The 18389-nt window shown below is 31.0% G+C and overlaps 1 pseudogene; it reads right to left on the reverse strand.

Annotated features, from left to right (window-relative positions):
* Window positions 1-17162: 17162 nt before the first annotated feature.
* On the reverse strand, window positions 17163-17952 carry LOC139854671 (zinc finger protein WIP2-like; annotated as a pseudogene).
* Between the last annotated feature and the right edge of the window lie 437 nt (window positions 17953-18389).

The following is an 18389-nucleotide window of genomic DNA, read 5'->3' on the forward strand; positions in this document are numbered from 1 at the left end:
CAAAAAAACACCGTAAAACCGGATATACGCCGTCGTAGTAACACCGCGGGCTGTTTTGGGTTAGTTAATTTAAAAATATGATAAACTTTGATTTAAAAGTTGTTCTTCTGGGAAAATGATTTTTCTTATGAACATGAAACTATATCCAAAAATCTTGGTTAAACTCAAAGTGGAAGTATATTTTCCAAAATGGTCATCTAGACGTCGTTTTATCGACTGAAATGACTACCTTTACAAAAAATGACTTTTAACCTGTATTTCTGACTATAAACTTATACTTTTTCTGTTTAGATTCATAAACTTAAGTTCAATATGAAACCATAGAAAATTAAATCACTCAAAACGGATTTAAAACGAAGAAGTTATGGGTAAAACAAGATTGGATAATTTTGCTTGTTGTAGCTACGTGAAATTTGTAACAAATTTATACAAATCATAACTTAACTTACTTATATTGTATCATACATGTATTCTAACATATATATGTAATCTTGGGATACCATTGACACAAATACGATGTTTTGACATATCATATCGACCCATCTATATATATATATCGGAACAACCATAGACACTCTATATGCAGTAATGTTGGAGTTAGCTATACAGGGTTGAGGTTGATTCTAAAATATTATATATACTTTGAGTTGTGATCTAGCCTGAGACTTGTATACACGAGGTCGTGGATTGATTCGAGATAATATATATTGCTTTATTTCTGTACGTCTAACTGTATATTGAGTTGTGGACAAATAGTTGTAGGTTACTAACGAGTAGTGCTGACTTAACAAACTCAAATCTTTAAAACGTAATAAAAAATGTTGTAATTATATTTTGATCATACTTTGATATATATGTACATATTTGTTATAGGTTCGTGAATCATCCCGTGACCAAGTCTTACTTCCCGACGAAGTAAAAATCTGTGAAAGTGAGTTATAGTCCCACTTTCAAATCTAATATTTTTGGGATGAGAATACATGCAGTTTTGTAAATGTTTTACAAAATAGACACAAGTACTTGAAATTACATTCTATGTTGGATTATGAATATCAAATATCACCCTTTTAGCTTAGTAACCTAAGAATTAGGGAACAGACACCCTAATTGACGCGAATCCTAAAGGTAGATCTACGGGCCCTAACTCCCCCCATACTGGAAAATGGTATGCTTTAGTACTTCGAGTTATTAATACAGATGGATTTCTGTTTTGGGGATATTCTATATGCATTTTGTTAATGTCGGTTACCAGGTGTTCAACATATGAATGATTTTTATACAGATTGTATGTCATTGAAAAATGAAATCTTGTGGTCTATAATTACGATTTGATAAATATATAGGTTAAACCTATAACTCACCAATATTTTTGTTGACATTTAAAGCATGTTTATTCTCAGGTGATTATTAAGAGCTTCCGCTGTTGCATGCTAAAATATGGACAAGATTTGGTGTCAGCATGCTTGTATAATATTGTTTAAAACTGCATACGAGATTTACTTTGTTGTAACATATTAATATTGTAAACCAATATGTATTGGTAGTGGGTAAGTGTGATATTTTTAGATTATCATTTCTGGATAATCTAGGTGGTGTCTTTTTAACCTTATCGATAAAATAAAGGTTATGGATAATTTTAAAAACGAATGCAGTCTTTGAAAAACGTCTCATATAGAGGTCAAAACCTCGCAACGAAATCAATTAATATGAAACGTTTATAATCAATATGAACGGGACATTTCATCGTTGAGTTCATCTAGAATATTATTAAGTCAATTATAGTTGGATATATTATTAAATGGTTTGTATGCCGTCAACTTTCAATGAAATGAAAGTTTGTCTTTTAAAAACGAATGCAATGTTTGTAAAATGTATCATATAGAGGTCAAGTACCTCGCGATGTAACCAAATGTAATGTATTCGTCCAAATGGATTAGGAAGGGTCATCACATGTGGTATCAGAGCGGTGGTCTTAGAGAACCAGGTCTGCATTAGTGTGTCTAACTGATAAGTCGTTAGGATGCATTAGTGAGTCTGGACTTCGACCGAGTCTGCATGTCAAAAGTATTTATTATCATTTCATGTCGAAAATTATTTTCTTATCATCCTTAAAGCCTAGACACGTCTTACTGCCTCTATTGCATAGACAGTGTATAGATAAGTTCATATCTTAGCGTATCTGTTATTGTAACCTTTGCCTGACAGCTTCCGTAGATTCCTCCGTAACTTATGGGATTTTAGTATTATATATGCATATATAAATTATGTATTGCAGGGTACTAATCTACATCATATAATCTATTTCTTATCGAAAATCCTTCATCTGATCGTATGAGATGAATCCCTCAACCAGTTCGAGTCCCTCAGATTCTGATAGCTATTCCGATAGTTATTCCGACAGCTATTTCGACATGGATATTCACCTAAGCTCCGAAAGCAGTGTAAACGAAATGGATCAACCAACTAGTCATCTTCAATTCTGGATGAAATGGGGATGGGTTCGTAGTCTACTTAATCATTGGAGATAAGAAGAAGCGATCCCTTTCATCCACCATATTATCCTCTAGGCGAAGAACCTGAAGCATTCACCGGCGAACCAATCCGAAACACCATTTTCACTCTCATTTCTCGAATATCTCGCCACGATTATATTCTATCTAAAATTCTAAACCTTATTCATCCGCTCGTTCCAACCGATAATCATCCCAGAATAATAGAAGAAGTCAATAAATTTCGCGCTCGGGTAGTGACTTTGGAGAATATGATGCAAAATTTACCAGCTTCAGCAACATCACCAGCACCAACATCAATACCAGTACCACCAACAACCCAAGTTCAACATCACACACCTCAACATCTCATTATGTACCTCGAGCATAATCATCAATCTGCGAATCGTTCTACATCATTTATCTTCGTTCGACATGGTGATTATTTAATCTCTAATGTTTTAGAGATTATATATTCTTGTTCTAACGGTAAATCAAATGAGTTTAATATCATATTGACTCATTAAATCCATGATTACATCTGAAGAAAATATATATGTATATATTTTTTCATAAAGATTGTAATTAAAAATTCTTTCGTACAAACTGTTAATGGTAAAAATATTTTAACGGGTAGGTAATACCTGAGGAATATTTAGATTTCACATTAATAAGTACACTGTACATTCTTGCAAATCTAATTCAACAGTCATTTACTATCCTATTTACAACCACCGATATACGTATCCGTTCACCGCAGAATAACCATTTTCATTCAATTTCATATTTGAATTTTGATCTATCAGAATCCAACAAGTGGCATAATGAAGAAAACATTGGATAAAAATAAAATTTGTTAGAAACAAACAAATTAACCATGAGAAAATTTTGTTAAGAATCAACGCTAACAAAATCCTAGCTAACTGTTCCTAGCTAACTGTTAATTCCTTATTATATTTTATTATCGCAATTTATTTATCGCAGTTTATTTATCGCAATTTATATTCTCGCAATTTTATTTATCGTTATTTAATTTCTGTTATTTATTTTACGCACTTAATTTATCATCATTTAAATACTGTTATTTATGCATTTTAAATATTGGGACACGTATACAATGTTTTGACATATCATATCGACGCATCTATATATATTATTTGGAATAACCATAGACACTCTATATGCAGTAATGATCGAGTTAGCTATACAGGGTTGAGGTTAATTCTTAAATAATATATATACTTTGAGTTGTGATCGAGTCTGAGACATGTATACAATGGGTCACGAATACATATTAATTAATTCGAATATTATATATTAAACTACATATGAATTATGGAACTACTAACTGTGGACTGTTAATTGTGGACTGCCAACATTGGACAATTAAAAGGAATTAAAATATTGATTATAACATATGAAACTAAACATTCCTTCAAGTTGCCACTTGATTTCATCTTAAACCTCATTTGTATCTTGACGATTACAATCTGCGTTCAAACCTTTCATGATTCTTGAAAACACCTCAATCGAGAGGATGAACCAACCGCACTTCATCTATGGAAGGAAAGATTGATGCATATAGTTATGCACCTGAAAAACATGGAACCTGAGTAAATGTTTAACACATATCTGTGCTAGCTCCTTTGGCATTGTTATTACTGAAAATAGCATTGCAATACTTTTTCAAATTAGCCAATTTTGTCATAGCTCCAACAAATCAACTTCAATTTTTCATTCGAATAAAACTTATTATAAAGATTACCCCTTCATCATCGTTACCAGAGAACCGTTTATATTTCACCACATTAGCAGTAAACTTATCAGCAACTTCATTACTCATTGGCTTAAGTCTCTCCGAAGAACCATTATATTTGTTCGTTAAAACCTATTCATATACTCATCCACATCTTGTTACAAGAATTGCCATACCAAGTATCAGGAAATCAGCAATCAGTATTTTGAATCTCGCAGCGTTTCTACATCAAAAGTTATATATACATATAACATTTATCCCTTAGAATTATGATCTCTCATTCTGAAACACTGAACAAATTACAAGGACTAAACTTGTAAATAAAGAATCTTGATGATTCTGTTTTTGATGAAATCTTTAGCGATTACCTTACTCCTTAATCGCTCTAAATCATTGTGAATGAATTTCTTCATCACACTTTGAATCTAAAATTCTACGTATCTTTCCTTATAAATATCCTCAATATTTCTGAAGATATCTTCATAAATATTCTTGTCCAATATTAATTATGTCTCCGCGATATCTGTGTTATATCATAAAAGGAAACTGTTTTAGTTTCTATATTCTGTAAACCTTCGAGTTTAAAATAAGAATGCTTTTGAAGTAGTGTTGGGAACTGAAGCATGGGTTAGTATAGTATAATGACACTTGATTAACGTGATTATATTACAGTAAGTCATGTTGAGTTTCTAATGAAACATGATGATTCACAGACAATAACGTCATCATGCGCCATGTTACACGACTCTTACATTCTATCTAATCTCTAAACATATCAAGAACATATATTCTTGATAGTTTTAACTTTCATGATTCTGGTAATTTAACAAATCAAGATCGTACTATTACAATTTCTCTCTTAGAACATGAGCCATGGTCATTTGAAATTTCATACCTACGAAATTCTGGACCATTATTTACTGTGCTTAATGGATAAAAAAGAAAACAAAAGTATGGAACTCCTAAACATAAAGAAAACGAAGGCAGTAGATTTATAGTGAAATATTAGACAGAGCAATCAAGCCAGATTATCGAATTAAATCAAAGAAGATTCTAATTTCCTTAATTTTTCGGAGAATCAAATCTTATATAGATTTCGAAGATTTTCTTTAAATTCAATTATGACTAGTCAAAAGTTATGATGAAACTTGTCTTTCTCATTTCACTATTTAGTGATGGCTTCATTCGTACTCTTCGAGTAATCGAATTATTTTATCAATATAACTCAGTGTTGATAAAAATCTATTTATCAACTCATATTCGTCATGAAAACATTTTTACTGTTAGCCATGACGACCACACTCAAATTTCGGGACGAAATTTCTTTAATGGGTAGGTACTGTGACGACCCGAAAATTTCTGACCAAATTTAAACTTAATCTTTATATGTTTCCGACACGATAAGCAAAGTCTATAATGTTGAGTCTCGAAAATTTGTTAACTATATTCATAATATCATTTGACCTTTGACTACTCCGAACGATTCAGAAACAACTAATTCGTAAATAGATATATATAATTTTATTTGAAATATTATTTGAAATAATATGTGATTTAATTGTTGGAAATAAATATATAAAATAATATCAGTATATTTAATATTATTAATTTAATATATATATATATATATATATATATATATATATATATATATATATATATATATATATATATATTATAAAAAGAAACATTATATATTGTAATTGTTATAATCAATGTTGAAAATAATAATAATATATAATAATTATTATTTAAAGAGTATATATATATATATATATATATATATATATATATATATATATATATATAAAGTATATAGAACATATATTTTGTGATTTCGAAGTTATTTAATAAACGACGGTAACGCTCAATTGTCATTCAATAGATAGTAAACGAGTTAAAAAGGAACTTATGTGATTTTAAAATAAACGGTGATCCAAAAATGGGTTTTATAAATTATAGGCTTAGTAAAAATGTATTTAGGAGCTAGTTATTAAATTTTAAAACTTTTTATATTTTACATGGGATTGGGAGTGAATAATTAATGTAATTTTTATTTAATAGTTAATGATCGAATTTTATACTATAGTGACAAAAAAATATATATTTAATATAAAAATTTGGGATTTTTTCGAAGACTTTTATCCGCCACTGATTATTAATGGAGCCCGAATGATACCAGTAATAGTGTCGGCAGAGTGTGATGGCTTCACAATTTAATTAGATATTTTGTAAATTGCACGTTCTAACTCTTCTTTCATGGGTATTATTATATTATATTATTATTATTAATTATTAATACTATATTTTTTTTTCAATTCATGTATCTGCATCTATAGAAATATATATACTAGATACGTGCTTGATCAAACCATATCACAACTTAATTCTTCCTTCTGATTTATGAACATCACAACTCATAACCGCCACCAATTTCTCGTTTGTTGTTTTGATCACCATCATCCTCCACACACGCACACCACCACAAAACCCTTACCATTAAACCATCACAAACGCGATCGTGGCTATTACAGTGATTGCAAGATTGTTGCACTACATCAAAACAAAAGCACACAATACTAGTTGCTGTTAGTATTCGGATTAAACCCAACCCAAACCACCAAAGGTTTGTTAAGCAATCGAAACAAAACCACCAACTTCAGCCTCCTTTTATCAAGAGGGCTGCTGCTCTAATCCTTCTATTTTTATTCGGTCACCATCACAAACAACCACCACTCGCACACCTATGACTGCTATATATATGTCTTATTTCAGCTATTCATCGATCATTTTTTTACCACCATGGAGACCTACAACACCTCTTTTACTTATTACAGTCAACAGAACAGACCACCAACAAACCCACCATCGACCACATCGATATCATTAAACCCACCTGCTATCTTACTACTGTTACTAACTCGCACGTCCCTGTTTCTTCCTTGTTGTCACTACTACAGCTGTTTGAACAGCATCTTTTGGCATCCTTTTTTGTTTAATCAAGCACCACCACCTGCTGCTGCAACCCTCCTGTCACTCGCTTCCTGTTTCTGTTTTGATGATGACGACGGGATGAAACGATGAAGAAAGTTGACAGTGATGATAGCTTACGTAATCATGATGATATGATGATGGCTAAGTGTTGAAACGAATATGAGGATAGTTATAATCCTGCTGTAACAGTGATGAAGATAAAAAAAAAAAAACAAAAACCGAACCCTACTATTACCATTAAACGTATGCTTTTGATTCCATATTTCTTGTTTTATGGTTTGGACAACCTGATTAATATCCTTAAGCCCAATATCCTTATGTCCAATATCCTAAAGCCCAATATGATACATGATATAATTGTGAAGACGTATGATGATAATGATACACAAAGATGATGATGGAATCGTGAAATGATGATGATGACTAGAAATAATGATGATCGAAAGCTATAAATTTTGATGATGAGGATCATGAAGATAGTTGATATTGAGGATGATGGAGATTTAATGATGGCGGGTTAAGTAATTAAAGTACTGATTAATACACGACTTGAAGAGTGGTGCAATAGTTTGGGTGTGTGTTTGTTTAATGAAAGGTCATGTGTTCGAGTCCCGTCGCGGGCAGTTTATTTTTTTAAAGACCTTTACTTTGAGGTAGTATTCTCTTATTATTATTAGTATTATTTTTATTGTTATTATTTTTATTATTATTATTATTATTATTATTATTATTATTATTATTATTATTATTATTATTATTATTATTATTATTATTATTATTATTATTATTATTATATTATTGTTATTGTTATTATTATTAGTATTATAACTATTATTATTATTATTATTATTATTATTATTATTATTACTAATACAAGTATTAAGTATCAATTATTATTATTATTATTATTATTATTAATATTAATATTAATATTAATATTATTAATATTATTATTATTATTATTCTTAATATTATTATTATTATTATTATTATTATTTTTATTATTATTATTATTATTATTATTATTATTATTATTATTATTATTATTATTATTATTATAATTATTATAATTATTATACACCGAGACGTCAAATAAAATATATATATGATGTATATATATTACTCAAGTGACAAAATAGTAAATCGAAATTAATTCATTTACTATTTATATGAATAGTAAATGAAACGAAATTAATTAATTTACTATTTACATGAAAGCGACATGATAGAAATTATTAATTATAAGTTATATAACATACCCAGAAATACGACTTTTTAAAACCAAATCAAACGAATTATGATATTACAGACAAAGAAATCGAAAACAAGATATTCTTTTGATTTACTTTATGCTACCAAACAAACGAGGTATATCATATATTCATATATATGTTCGTTGGGTTATGAGATGAGCAAGAGAGAAAGTAAGAAAAGAAATAACAATGTTTCATACGAAGTATTATTTTGGGTTCATAATATTAATCAAAGGTTGATTAATTATTACTTGGGTTTGGACTAGCATCCATTGGCGGTTGTTTGAAGTGTAGTGTGGACTATCCTAAGAGACGGTCATATTTTTGATCGTAGGTTTCTCTCCTTCAATCAGTTTCTTCAAGAAAGGTATATCGTTTACTCACTTTGTGAATTACATATTTTGACAATTATTAGTGGTGTAACTGGATCTCATTGGGATAAATTAATCGTTTGCATGTTTCATTAAATATATGAATATTTAATCTTGTAAATATTTTAGGAAATATTAAAAGATTATTATTTTAACTATCCGCTGCGTTAATCTGAATTGGTAAAAGTACACACGGGTTTCCAACAGTGGTATCAGAGCCGCTTTTACACCATCTTAATTGTCACGTGATTTTCTTTAGATTTAGCTTTGTGGTGAATTGGTAAGAGTCAAAACGTTTATGGTTTGAAAGTCAACTTTATTGATTACCTCATGATGCACGAATAAGATCTGGAAAATAATCACCGTTATAAATTTTGAATTTATTAATTATGGCTTGAATAATTGTTGTTTATTTCATTCTATGGTTGTACACATGCATTGTAACCATGGACAAGCCATATGTAGGTTTTAATAATGTAATTATTAAAATTATGATTGCACCATAGCCCATAATGCCCCGACCTATGTAGGATTGTTGTGATTGTTGATTACAGCAATATTAAGTCATATTGATTATTTATTTAGGAATAAAGCCAAAAATAGGCTACAAACTTACACAAATGTACCGATGTCGCCCACAAACTCATTTCCGTCCTACTGTTGCCTACAAACTTTGAAAAAATGTGCTAATATCAATATTTTGGCGTTTTGACCTGTTACATACTAATTTTGACCTGAATTTTTTTTTAAAGAATTAAGATCTAATCCACGAACGACATGTGTCAATTTTGACCGGTTTAGGCGGTAGCAAGTCATTTTTGTTTACATTGGTACACTTTTTGAAAGTTTTTGTTTACATTGGAACACTTTTTGAAAGTTTGTAGACGACAGTAAGACGGAAATGAGTTTGTGGGTGACATCGGTACATTTGTGTAAGTTTGTAGCCTATTTTTGGCTTTAACCCATTTATTTATTATTAGAAAGGCCATTTTGAAGCCAAAGTTGTATTATATTTATTTTACATTTTCATAGTATTGTATTTATTAGATTAGTTGTACTTTTCAATTTTAAATAAATGTAATAAGATGAAGATTAAAGATAAAAATGCAACGTGGATTTTGACATAGAAGATGGCGAACAGGTCAAGTAAACAACAATGGCGTTTGTCAGGTTTCACTTAATTCTTGAATTAAGTGGGAGCTACGATATTACCCTTAGTTTGACCTCTAGATCCCATGTCGGCTCATTGGATCAAGCATAGGATTTTTGGGCTAGGCTATGTGTGTGTGATGCATGATTATGTTTTATTTTACGCATTTATATTTAATTGTTGATTATAATATATGCTAAATTTTTTTGATGAAAACATTAAATAAAACCGATAACGAGTTTCAAATATTAAAATTGATGATTTTAAAAAGTTAAACTCTAACGAGTTTAAAGTTAAATAATTTTGAGACTTAAATTACATATGTTTTTGATAGAAACATTAAATAAAACTCTAAACGAGTTTCAAAGATTAAAATTGATGATTTTAAAATAAGTTAAACTCTAACGAGTTTAATGTTAAATGATTTTGAAAGTCAAATAATATATATGGAGGACATCTTTTAAAACTATTTTAAAATGATACACGTTTGTGTATTTGTTATTTTTATATCCTATAAATTAAATAACAAATTAGATCACAAACATAATCGACATATACAATTGGTTAAAAAATAAAAATAAAAATTTAACTAATAGTGTAGCGAATCTTGTGTGCACGCATTATTCGTTGACACATACTTTTTCCAAAATATCCGTAAAATTTAAGTCATGCCATCCAATAATCTTGCAAACACTCCTCGTCATTTTTCTGATCTAGTGAGACTAGGCTGAATTATAGCCACGAGGTGGATTTTTCGATCTAGTGAGACTAGCGTGAATTTTCACTATTTCCAAATTGGACGACTTAATCGTATTCACGGGGAGACCTGAGTTCGAGGCAATGATGGGATAAACATGCCATTAGATAATAGTGGTTTGTTGGACTACATATATCTCTAGGTCCCATAAAGATATAAGAGTTGTACTTGTAATGCAATTGGTACCCGCTACCTACCAATAGACTCCATAACTGCTAGCTGATCAACATATGTGGCTATGGAACCTCTATGTGGATCTTAGGCTTTCATAAATTAATTGTTTTTGACAAATATTATAAAAAAACTTGGGTAGTTAATTTATTAAAGCTCAATATCGAAAATACTAAATTGAATCTTATATCTGTTGTAGATGTCAAATAATCAAAACGTAAACCAAAACACACTTCCTTCTTTGTTGGAGAAGGATAAACTCAATGTTTAAACTTCCTAGACTGGCACTGCAACCTGAGAATTGTTCTCAAGCATAATTGGAAGTTGAATAAAGTTTAGAACCCATATCCTTTCTTCCTGTTGTGGCAGTTGCTGCTGCTCAGCAAAATGATTATTGAATGTTGTTCGATAATCAGGAAGAAATAGGATTGAAGGGTGAAAAAGAATAAGCCGAATACTTTGTGGAAGGAAAATGACAAATCATTTGCTAGGAAAAATATTCCACCTTCCAAGAAGGAAAGCCCAACAAAAGACGCCGAATGTTTCCATTGTGGAAAGGTTGGCAATTGGAGAAGGAAGTTTTCCTATCTTCTAATCTGAGCTGAGAAAAGGCAATGCTAGTGAGACTAGCAAATTAGGTATATTTCATATATAGTTATATACTTCTTCTAGTGATTCCTAGATCTTTGTTAACTGGTTGTGGCCTTCACACCTGTAACAATATGAAGGGAATGAGAAGAAGTAATAGACTGAAGAAAGATACACTGGATTTGCAAGTAGGCAAAGGGGATCAAGCTTTTGTTAAAGCTATTAATACCTCTGAACTTACTTCTCTAAATGGTCTTATTGTTTTGTTGGTACAATAGCATTATGCTCTCAATACTGCGAGCGACATAGTTTGAAAGATGTTAGTATTGAACTTGCATTTACACACTTAGGTATTTCAGTTTCTAAGGATAATATATTTATCTTAATACCTATCCACGTGATGGTATTTTTGAAATTGATATGCATAGTGTAATTTCAAATGAGAATTATGTGTATACCTACATCGCCAAAGTCTTCAAGCAAGACTTGAATAAGACCTATCTATGACATTGTCATATTGGTCATATAAACAAACAATACATTTCAAAACTCCAATCTAATGGACTTTTGGAATCAATTGACTCCGAGTCATTTGATGTATGCGAGTCATGTTTATGTGAAAAGATGACAAATGCTTCTTTCTCCGATTTAGGTAAAAGAGCTAAAGATTTTTTAGGACTAATACATACTGTTGTATGAAGCCCTTTAAGAACAATGTATAGATTTAGTTAATTTTACTTCATTACATTTACTGATGAGTACAGTAGCTATGATTATGTTCACTTGCTGAAACATAAACATAAAGCTATTTTAACATTCAAAAGTATTCCAAAATGAAGTAGATAATCAGCTTGGAAAGGCCATTAAAGCACTTCGCTCTGATGGAGTAAGTAAGTTTATGAATCAAGAGTTTTTTGGACCACCTAAAGAATTGTGGGATTGTCTCATAGTTCACTCTACCTTACACACCACAACACAATGGTGTGTCTGAGTAAGAGGAATCGAACTTTACTTGATATAGTTTGATTTATGATGAGTCTGATTTCTCTACTACCGTCTTTTAGGAATATGCATGAGAGTCTGCTACAGGCATACTCAATGTGATTCCAACTATGAAGGTAGAAAAGATACCATATGAGTTATGGCATGGGAAGAATCCCAAGTTGTCTTATCTGAAAGTCTGGGGTTGTAAAGCGTACGTGAAGCATGACACTTCAAACAAATTAGAACACAGAACTATCTAATGTTACTTTGTATGATACATAAAGGAAACAATGGATTACTACTTTTACTACCAAGCTGAAGACAACGTGTTTTCTGCTCTGTCTGCTGAATTTCTGGAAAGAGATCTTCTCTTACAAGAAGTCAGTGGGATTAAAGTAGATCTTGAAGAAACTCAAGTACTTTAAAGTAACATACCTTCAGTAAGCACTAGCAATCCACACGTTGAAACTGAGCGCACTGTTGGTGAGCCAGAACGTGTTACACCTGCACTTTATAGATCTAGTAGAACTCATCGGCTTATGAGGTTTAATTATCTGATTAATTCAGATAAACCTCAACTAAGGGATTATGATGGACCCTCTAGCTGCGTGAGGCCATATCAGATCCTGAATCTGAAAATGACTAGATTCTATGAACACAGATATGCAGTCCATGAAGGATAATCAAGTATGAGACTTGATTGATCTTCTACCCAATTGTAAGACAATGAGGTAAAAATGGGTCTTCAAAGGAAGACTGATATGGATGGTAATGTAAACATTTTTAAAGCTCGATTGGTGACAAAAGGTTATGATGAAAGTTTTTCACCAGTCACGAGCCTTAAAACAATTAGGATACTTATTGCCATGGTTACCTTTCATGATAATAAATTATGGCTAATGGATGTCAAAACCGCTTTCCTAAATAGCGACCTAAGCGAGGATGTATATATGGTTCAGCCGAAAGGGTTTATAAATCCTAAGCATCCTAATAAAGTATGCAAGCTTCTAAAATCCATTTATGGATAATAGAAAGCATCCAGGAGCTAGAATCTTAAGTTTAATGAGAAAATCAAAGTGTTTAATTTTTCTCAAAACCAAGATAAGCCCTGAGTTTACATTAGAGCTAGTGAGAGCAGAGTAGTCTTCTTGATCTTATATGTTGATGACATATTACTTATTATAAATAACATTCCAATTTGCAAGATGTCAAGTCTTGGCTTGGAAAATGTATTTCCATAAAAGATCTTGATGAAGCCACTTATATTATTGGATTGATGATCTATATAATAGATCCAATTGGCTTATTGTTTTGAATCAAAGTACATACATTATCTTGCAGAGATTTAGCATGCAAAACTCCAAGCATGGAGCTTTGCCAATGCAAAAGGGCATAACCGTGAGAAAGTCTTAAAAGTCCTATCACAGCAGATGAGATGAGACAAATGAAATGTATCACATATGCTTCGGCTATATGATCCATTATGTATGCCATGATATGTACTATGCTCGATGTTTCATTAGTTTTGAGTTTGACGAGTCATTGTCAACATAATTCAGGTGAAGTATATTGGATTCTTGTTAAGAATATTCTTTAGTATTTGCATAGTACTAATGATATGTTCTTGGTTTACGGTGATTTGGAAGAAGAGTTAAGTATTAAGTTTTATACTGATTCTAGTTTCCAAACTGATCAAGATGATTTTCGATCCAGTCACGTTGTTTCTTTATCATGATGGGCAAGACAGTTGATTGGAAGAGCTCTAGGCAGAGCACTATTGAACAATCTACAACAAAAGCAGAATACATTGTTGACTGAGAAGCTGCTCAGAAAGCTGTCTGGATAAGGAAGTTTGTTATTATACTCAGAGTAGTACACAACATTTAATCTTCTATAATATGTATTGTGATAGTTCGAATGTTAATATACTTTTGAAAGAATCACATGTACATTTAAGTATCTGGAACATTCTTCAAAAGTTTGACTACATTTCATTAAGTCATTAAGAGGAATGATATTAGTATTCTTAAATGTTCATACAAATGATAATGTGGCTGACCCGTTCATGAAGCCCATGATGCACAACAAGCATGATGATCATTCTAGTAATACTGGACTTCGTTATGATGCTGATCTTTTTCATTTGTAATTTAGTATTTGGATACTTTTGGAACATTAAGCAGTTTTGTATTAATGAATTGATATATAGTTGGTATGATCGTTTTCATTAATATCACCGTGTTCTATATTAGCATGTTTAATCCATGAATAATTATTGATTATTCAAAATCTCCATAATCGGTCATGTTATGGGAATAACATGAATTAAGATTAATGTGAAATTGTGGTTATATTCATTGATGATGAATAGTTAACTTGTTGAGACTAAAATTCATATGTATTCATTAATGATGAATATTGGAATGACCCAACCATGAGATGTCACTACATGGATCGTAGTCAGTAGTGAATCTTTTAGTGATTATGTCTTTGTGTCCTTAGACTTGAGATGCACGCCCGTCTTGATGAGTGTAGCATTGTACTTTGATATGGTTAAACGCTGTCCTGAATAAGGCTGCTATAAAGGCCATTATTGGGTATAATGTAAAGCTCGTGATAGACACGTGTATGCAATATAGGATTTTTTTCTCTAAAATGTTTGGAGTTAGATACTTTTTGAGCTCCTCGATGAATGAATAAGATATTTGTGTGGCCGTACCCAGATGTAATTAAGATGATACTTAATTAATTTGGTAATCTAATTCAGTTCTAAGATCGAGAAACAAAATTGTTAAACAAAGGAGAATGACCGATGATCCATATCTCAAGTTTAACTAAAGTATCTGAAATAAAAGGACGAATGACATTTAAAACTTACCATAAACAGTTTCGAGAAACTACCCTCACATGAATTTGGAGACAATGACGTGTTGCTAAACGTTTACCATTGTTTGTATAGTTACTTAGTGTTGTGTCATGCACACGTAGGAGTCTGTAGAATTAATGTGCAAGGTACAACATATAACTATATGGCAACTTCATTTGAGCCTTCGGGGTTACACACATATACACCGAGACGTCAAATAAAATTTATATATGATGTATATATATTACTCAAGTAACAAAATAGTAAATCGAAATTAATTCATTTACTATTCATATGAATAGTAAATGAAACGAAATTAATTAATTTACTATTCACATGAAAGCGACATGATAGAAATTATTAATTATAAGTTACATAACACACCCCTAAAGTATTTGAGAAATACGACTTTTTAAAATCAAATCAAACGAAATATGATATTACAGACAAAGAAATCAAAAACAAGATATTCTTTTGATTTACTTTATGCTACCAAATAAATGAGGTATATCATATATTCATATATATATGTTCGTTGGGTTATGAGATGAGTAAGAGAGAAAGTAAGAAAAGAAATAACAATGTTTCATACGAAGTATTATTTTGGGTTCATAATATTAATCAAAGGTTGATTAATTATTACTTGGGTTTGGACTAGCATCCATTAACGGTCGTTTGAAGTGTAGTGTGGACTATCCTAAGAGACGGTCATATTTTTGATCGTAGGTTTCTCTCCTTCAATCAGTTTCTTCAAGAAAGGTATATCGTTTACTCACTTTGTGAATTACATATTTTGACAATTATTAGTAGTGTAACTGGATCTCATTGGGATAAATTAATTGTGTGCATGTTTCATTAAATATATGAATATTTAATCTTGTAAATATTTTATGAAATATTTAAAGATTATTATTTTAACTATCCGCTGCGTTAATCTGAATTAGTAAAAGTACACACGGTTTTCCAATATTAACTCATACTACAACAAAAGATCTCCCAACTACAGTACTAAACCATTTCAAACTAAACAAGACAAATTTATATGTGTTTGAACAACTTTAAAAACAGTACAAAAAGGACTATTCATAATTAGAGAAGAAAAAATATGCGGTTTTAGAAATTACACAAAATATAAACCGGGTTCATTGGTCAAAATTACACATATAGATGACCAGAATCAACCCTTTTTTTTCTCTATATTACTGTTCTTATTTGGACATTGAAATGTAACTGGCCGGTCTGGATCAGAGTTTGATGAGTTGAACAAATAGTGTGTTACTGTTTATTTATAACATAATTGCCAATGTATGTAGGAAAGTAGAAAATAAAAGGAAACCAAACTTCTAGGAACAAATAGCATACACCAAACTTCTAGGAACAAATAGCATAATACTTGTCTTGTTTAATCAGATGTAAAGTTGATTTCTTTTTATAAATGAAAACAGTATTGTTGTACAATTAGACCAAACACTAGCTAGAAAGTAAGTTTGAGTTAATATATAGGATTTGAAAGGTGAACAAGTAATTAAACTAACCCTCGCTATAGCCCTTATATACAGTGAAGATATACAATTGTTAAGAAATAAAAAATTGAGTTTAGTAAAGAAAATTTGGGTTTCTGCTTGTTCAACTTTTTTTTTTTTTTTAAGTAATCCAAATTTGGAAGGTCAAGAAATAAATAAAATACCCTAGTCAGGCTGGAAATTGACTAGAAATTAATTAAGTATATAATTTAGGAAAAAAGATATGGACTTTCTAATTCTTGTTCTTGGTCATTTCTTTTTTAAGAAAGAGTAAAATAAAATAAATGAGCTTTAATTTCATGGTAATTGAATAATAATGCCTGCATGTTATTGTATCTGTGAAGGTTTTGAAGCAAAGTGGGCAAGAGAACTGATTTGGACCAATCAGAATTTGAGATGCAGTTGGGATCCAATACTGACCCTTGTTTAGTGTGCTTGTAACATAGCCATTACTATTTGTACTACCATCTTCCATCATCTCGTCTTCTTTATCATGGTTCATTTCACTATCATATTTATTTTGTGTGTTTTTTTAGAGTCTTGAAATTAAATAAGCTTCAGAAAGATTGTAGCCTGAAAGCCCAAGATGCAAGGCCACAGTCACAGAGGCATGGTCATCAGAATTAATAATCTTGTTTTTTGGATCAATTTCCATAGACTGAACACATGAATCATGATATTTAGTAGGGTTTTGTTGACCATGATTGACTTTTCTTGCTGGGCTTAAACTTAAAAGAGGAAGAGCTTCTCTAAGTGGTGGTGAAGGAGGTGAAGACTCGTGATAATAGTAGTGAGAAAGAGAAGATTTTGTTGATGATGATGAACAAGAAGAAGAACTAAAAAGAAAGTTGTTTATATTCATATTTAACCATGATCCTTTGTAGTATGTGGAATAAGGATAATTAGAGAGAGAGAGAGAGAGAGAGAGAGAGAGAGAGAGAGAGAGAGAGTAAAAATGACCAAAAATGTGAAAAGGTAAAAAGACTGAACAAGAACACCAATGGAGCTAATTTGTTCTTTAAGGTCCCAACATTTATCTTTAGCTTCCATGTTTCTCTCATGTTTAGTCACACTTATCTCTCTATAAATCCTGTAGATTAGAAAATAGTCCATCTACCTACATCAACATTACCTGATCATATTGTTACAAATTCTTTCTTGCAATCTTTTTAGTTGATCATAAATAAATATTTAATCTCAAAGTGCTCATATAGTCTAGCTAGCACTATGAGAGGAGTGTAGACGGTCAATAGGGATCTTAGAATCAATCTAACACAATCTAGAGACGGAATAACACTAGAAAATGCAATGAGTCGAATATACTCGGGTTATTGGATTTGTACGAGTCAAACCAAGATGTAATCTGGATTAACACGAAGTCTAAAATGATATTCTATGGTATTTGGACGTAGGGGCTGAGCTGCAGGCGAGGGTAAATATGAAGCGTAACCTAACAAATGAGGCTTAAACTCGTTTATATACTATCT

Source organism: Rutidosis leptorrhynchoides, chromosome 6 (genome assembly GCF_046630445.1).
Source record: "Rutidosis leptorrhynchoides isolate AG116_Rl617_1_P2 chromosome 6, CSIRO_AGI_Rlap_v1, whole genome shotgun sequence".
Classification (NCBI taxonomy): Eukaryota; Viridiplantae; Streptophyta; class Magnoliopsida; order Asterales; family Asteraceae; genus Rutidosis; species Rutidosis leptorrhynchoides.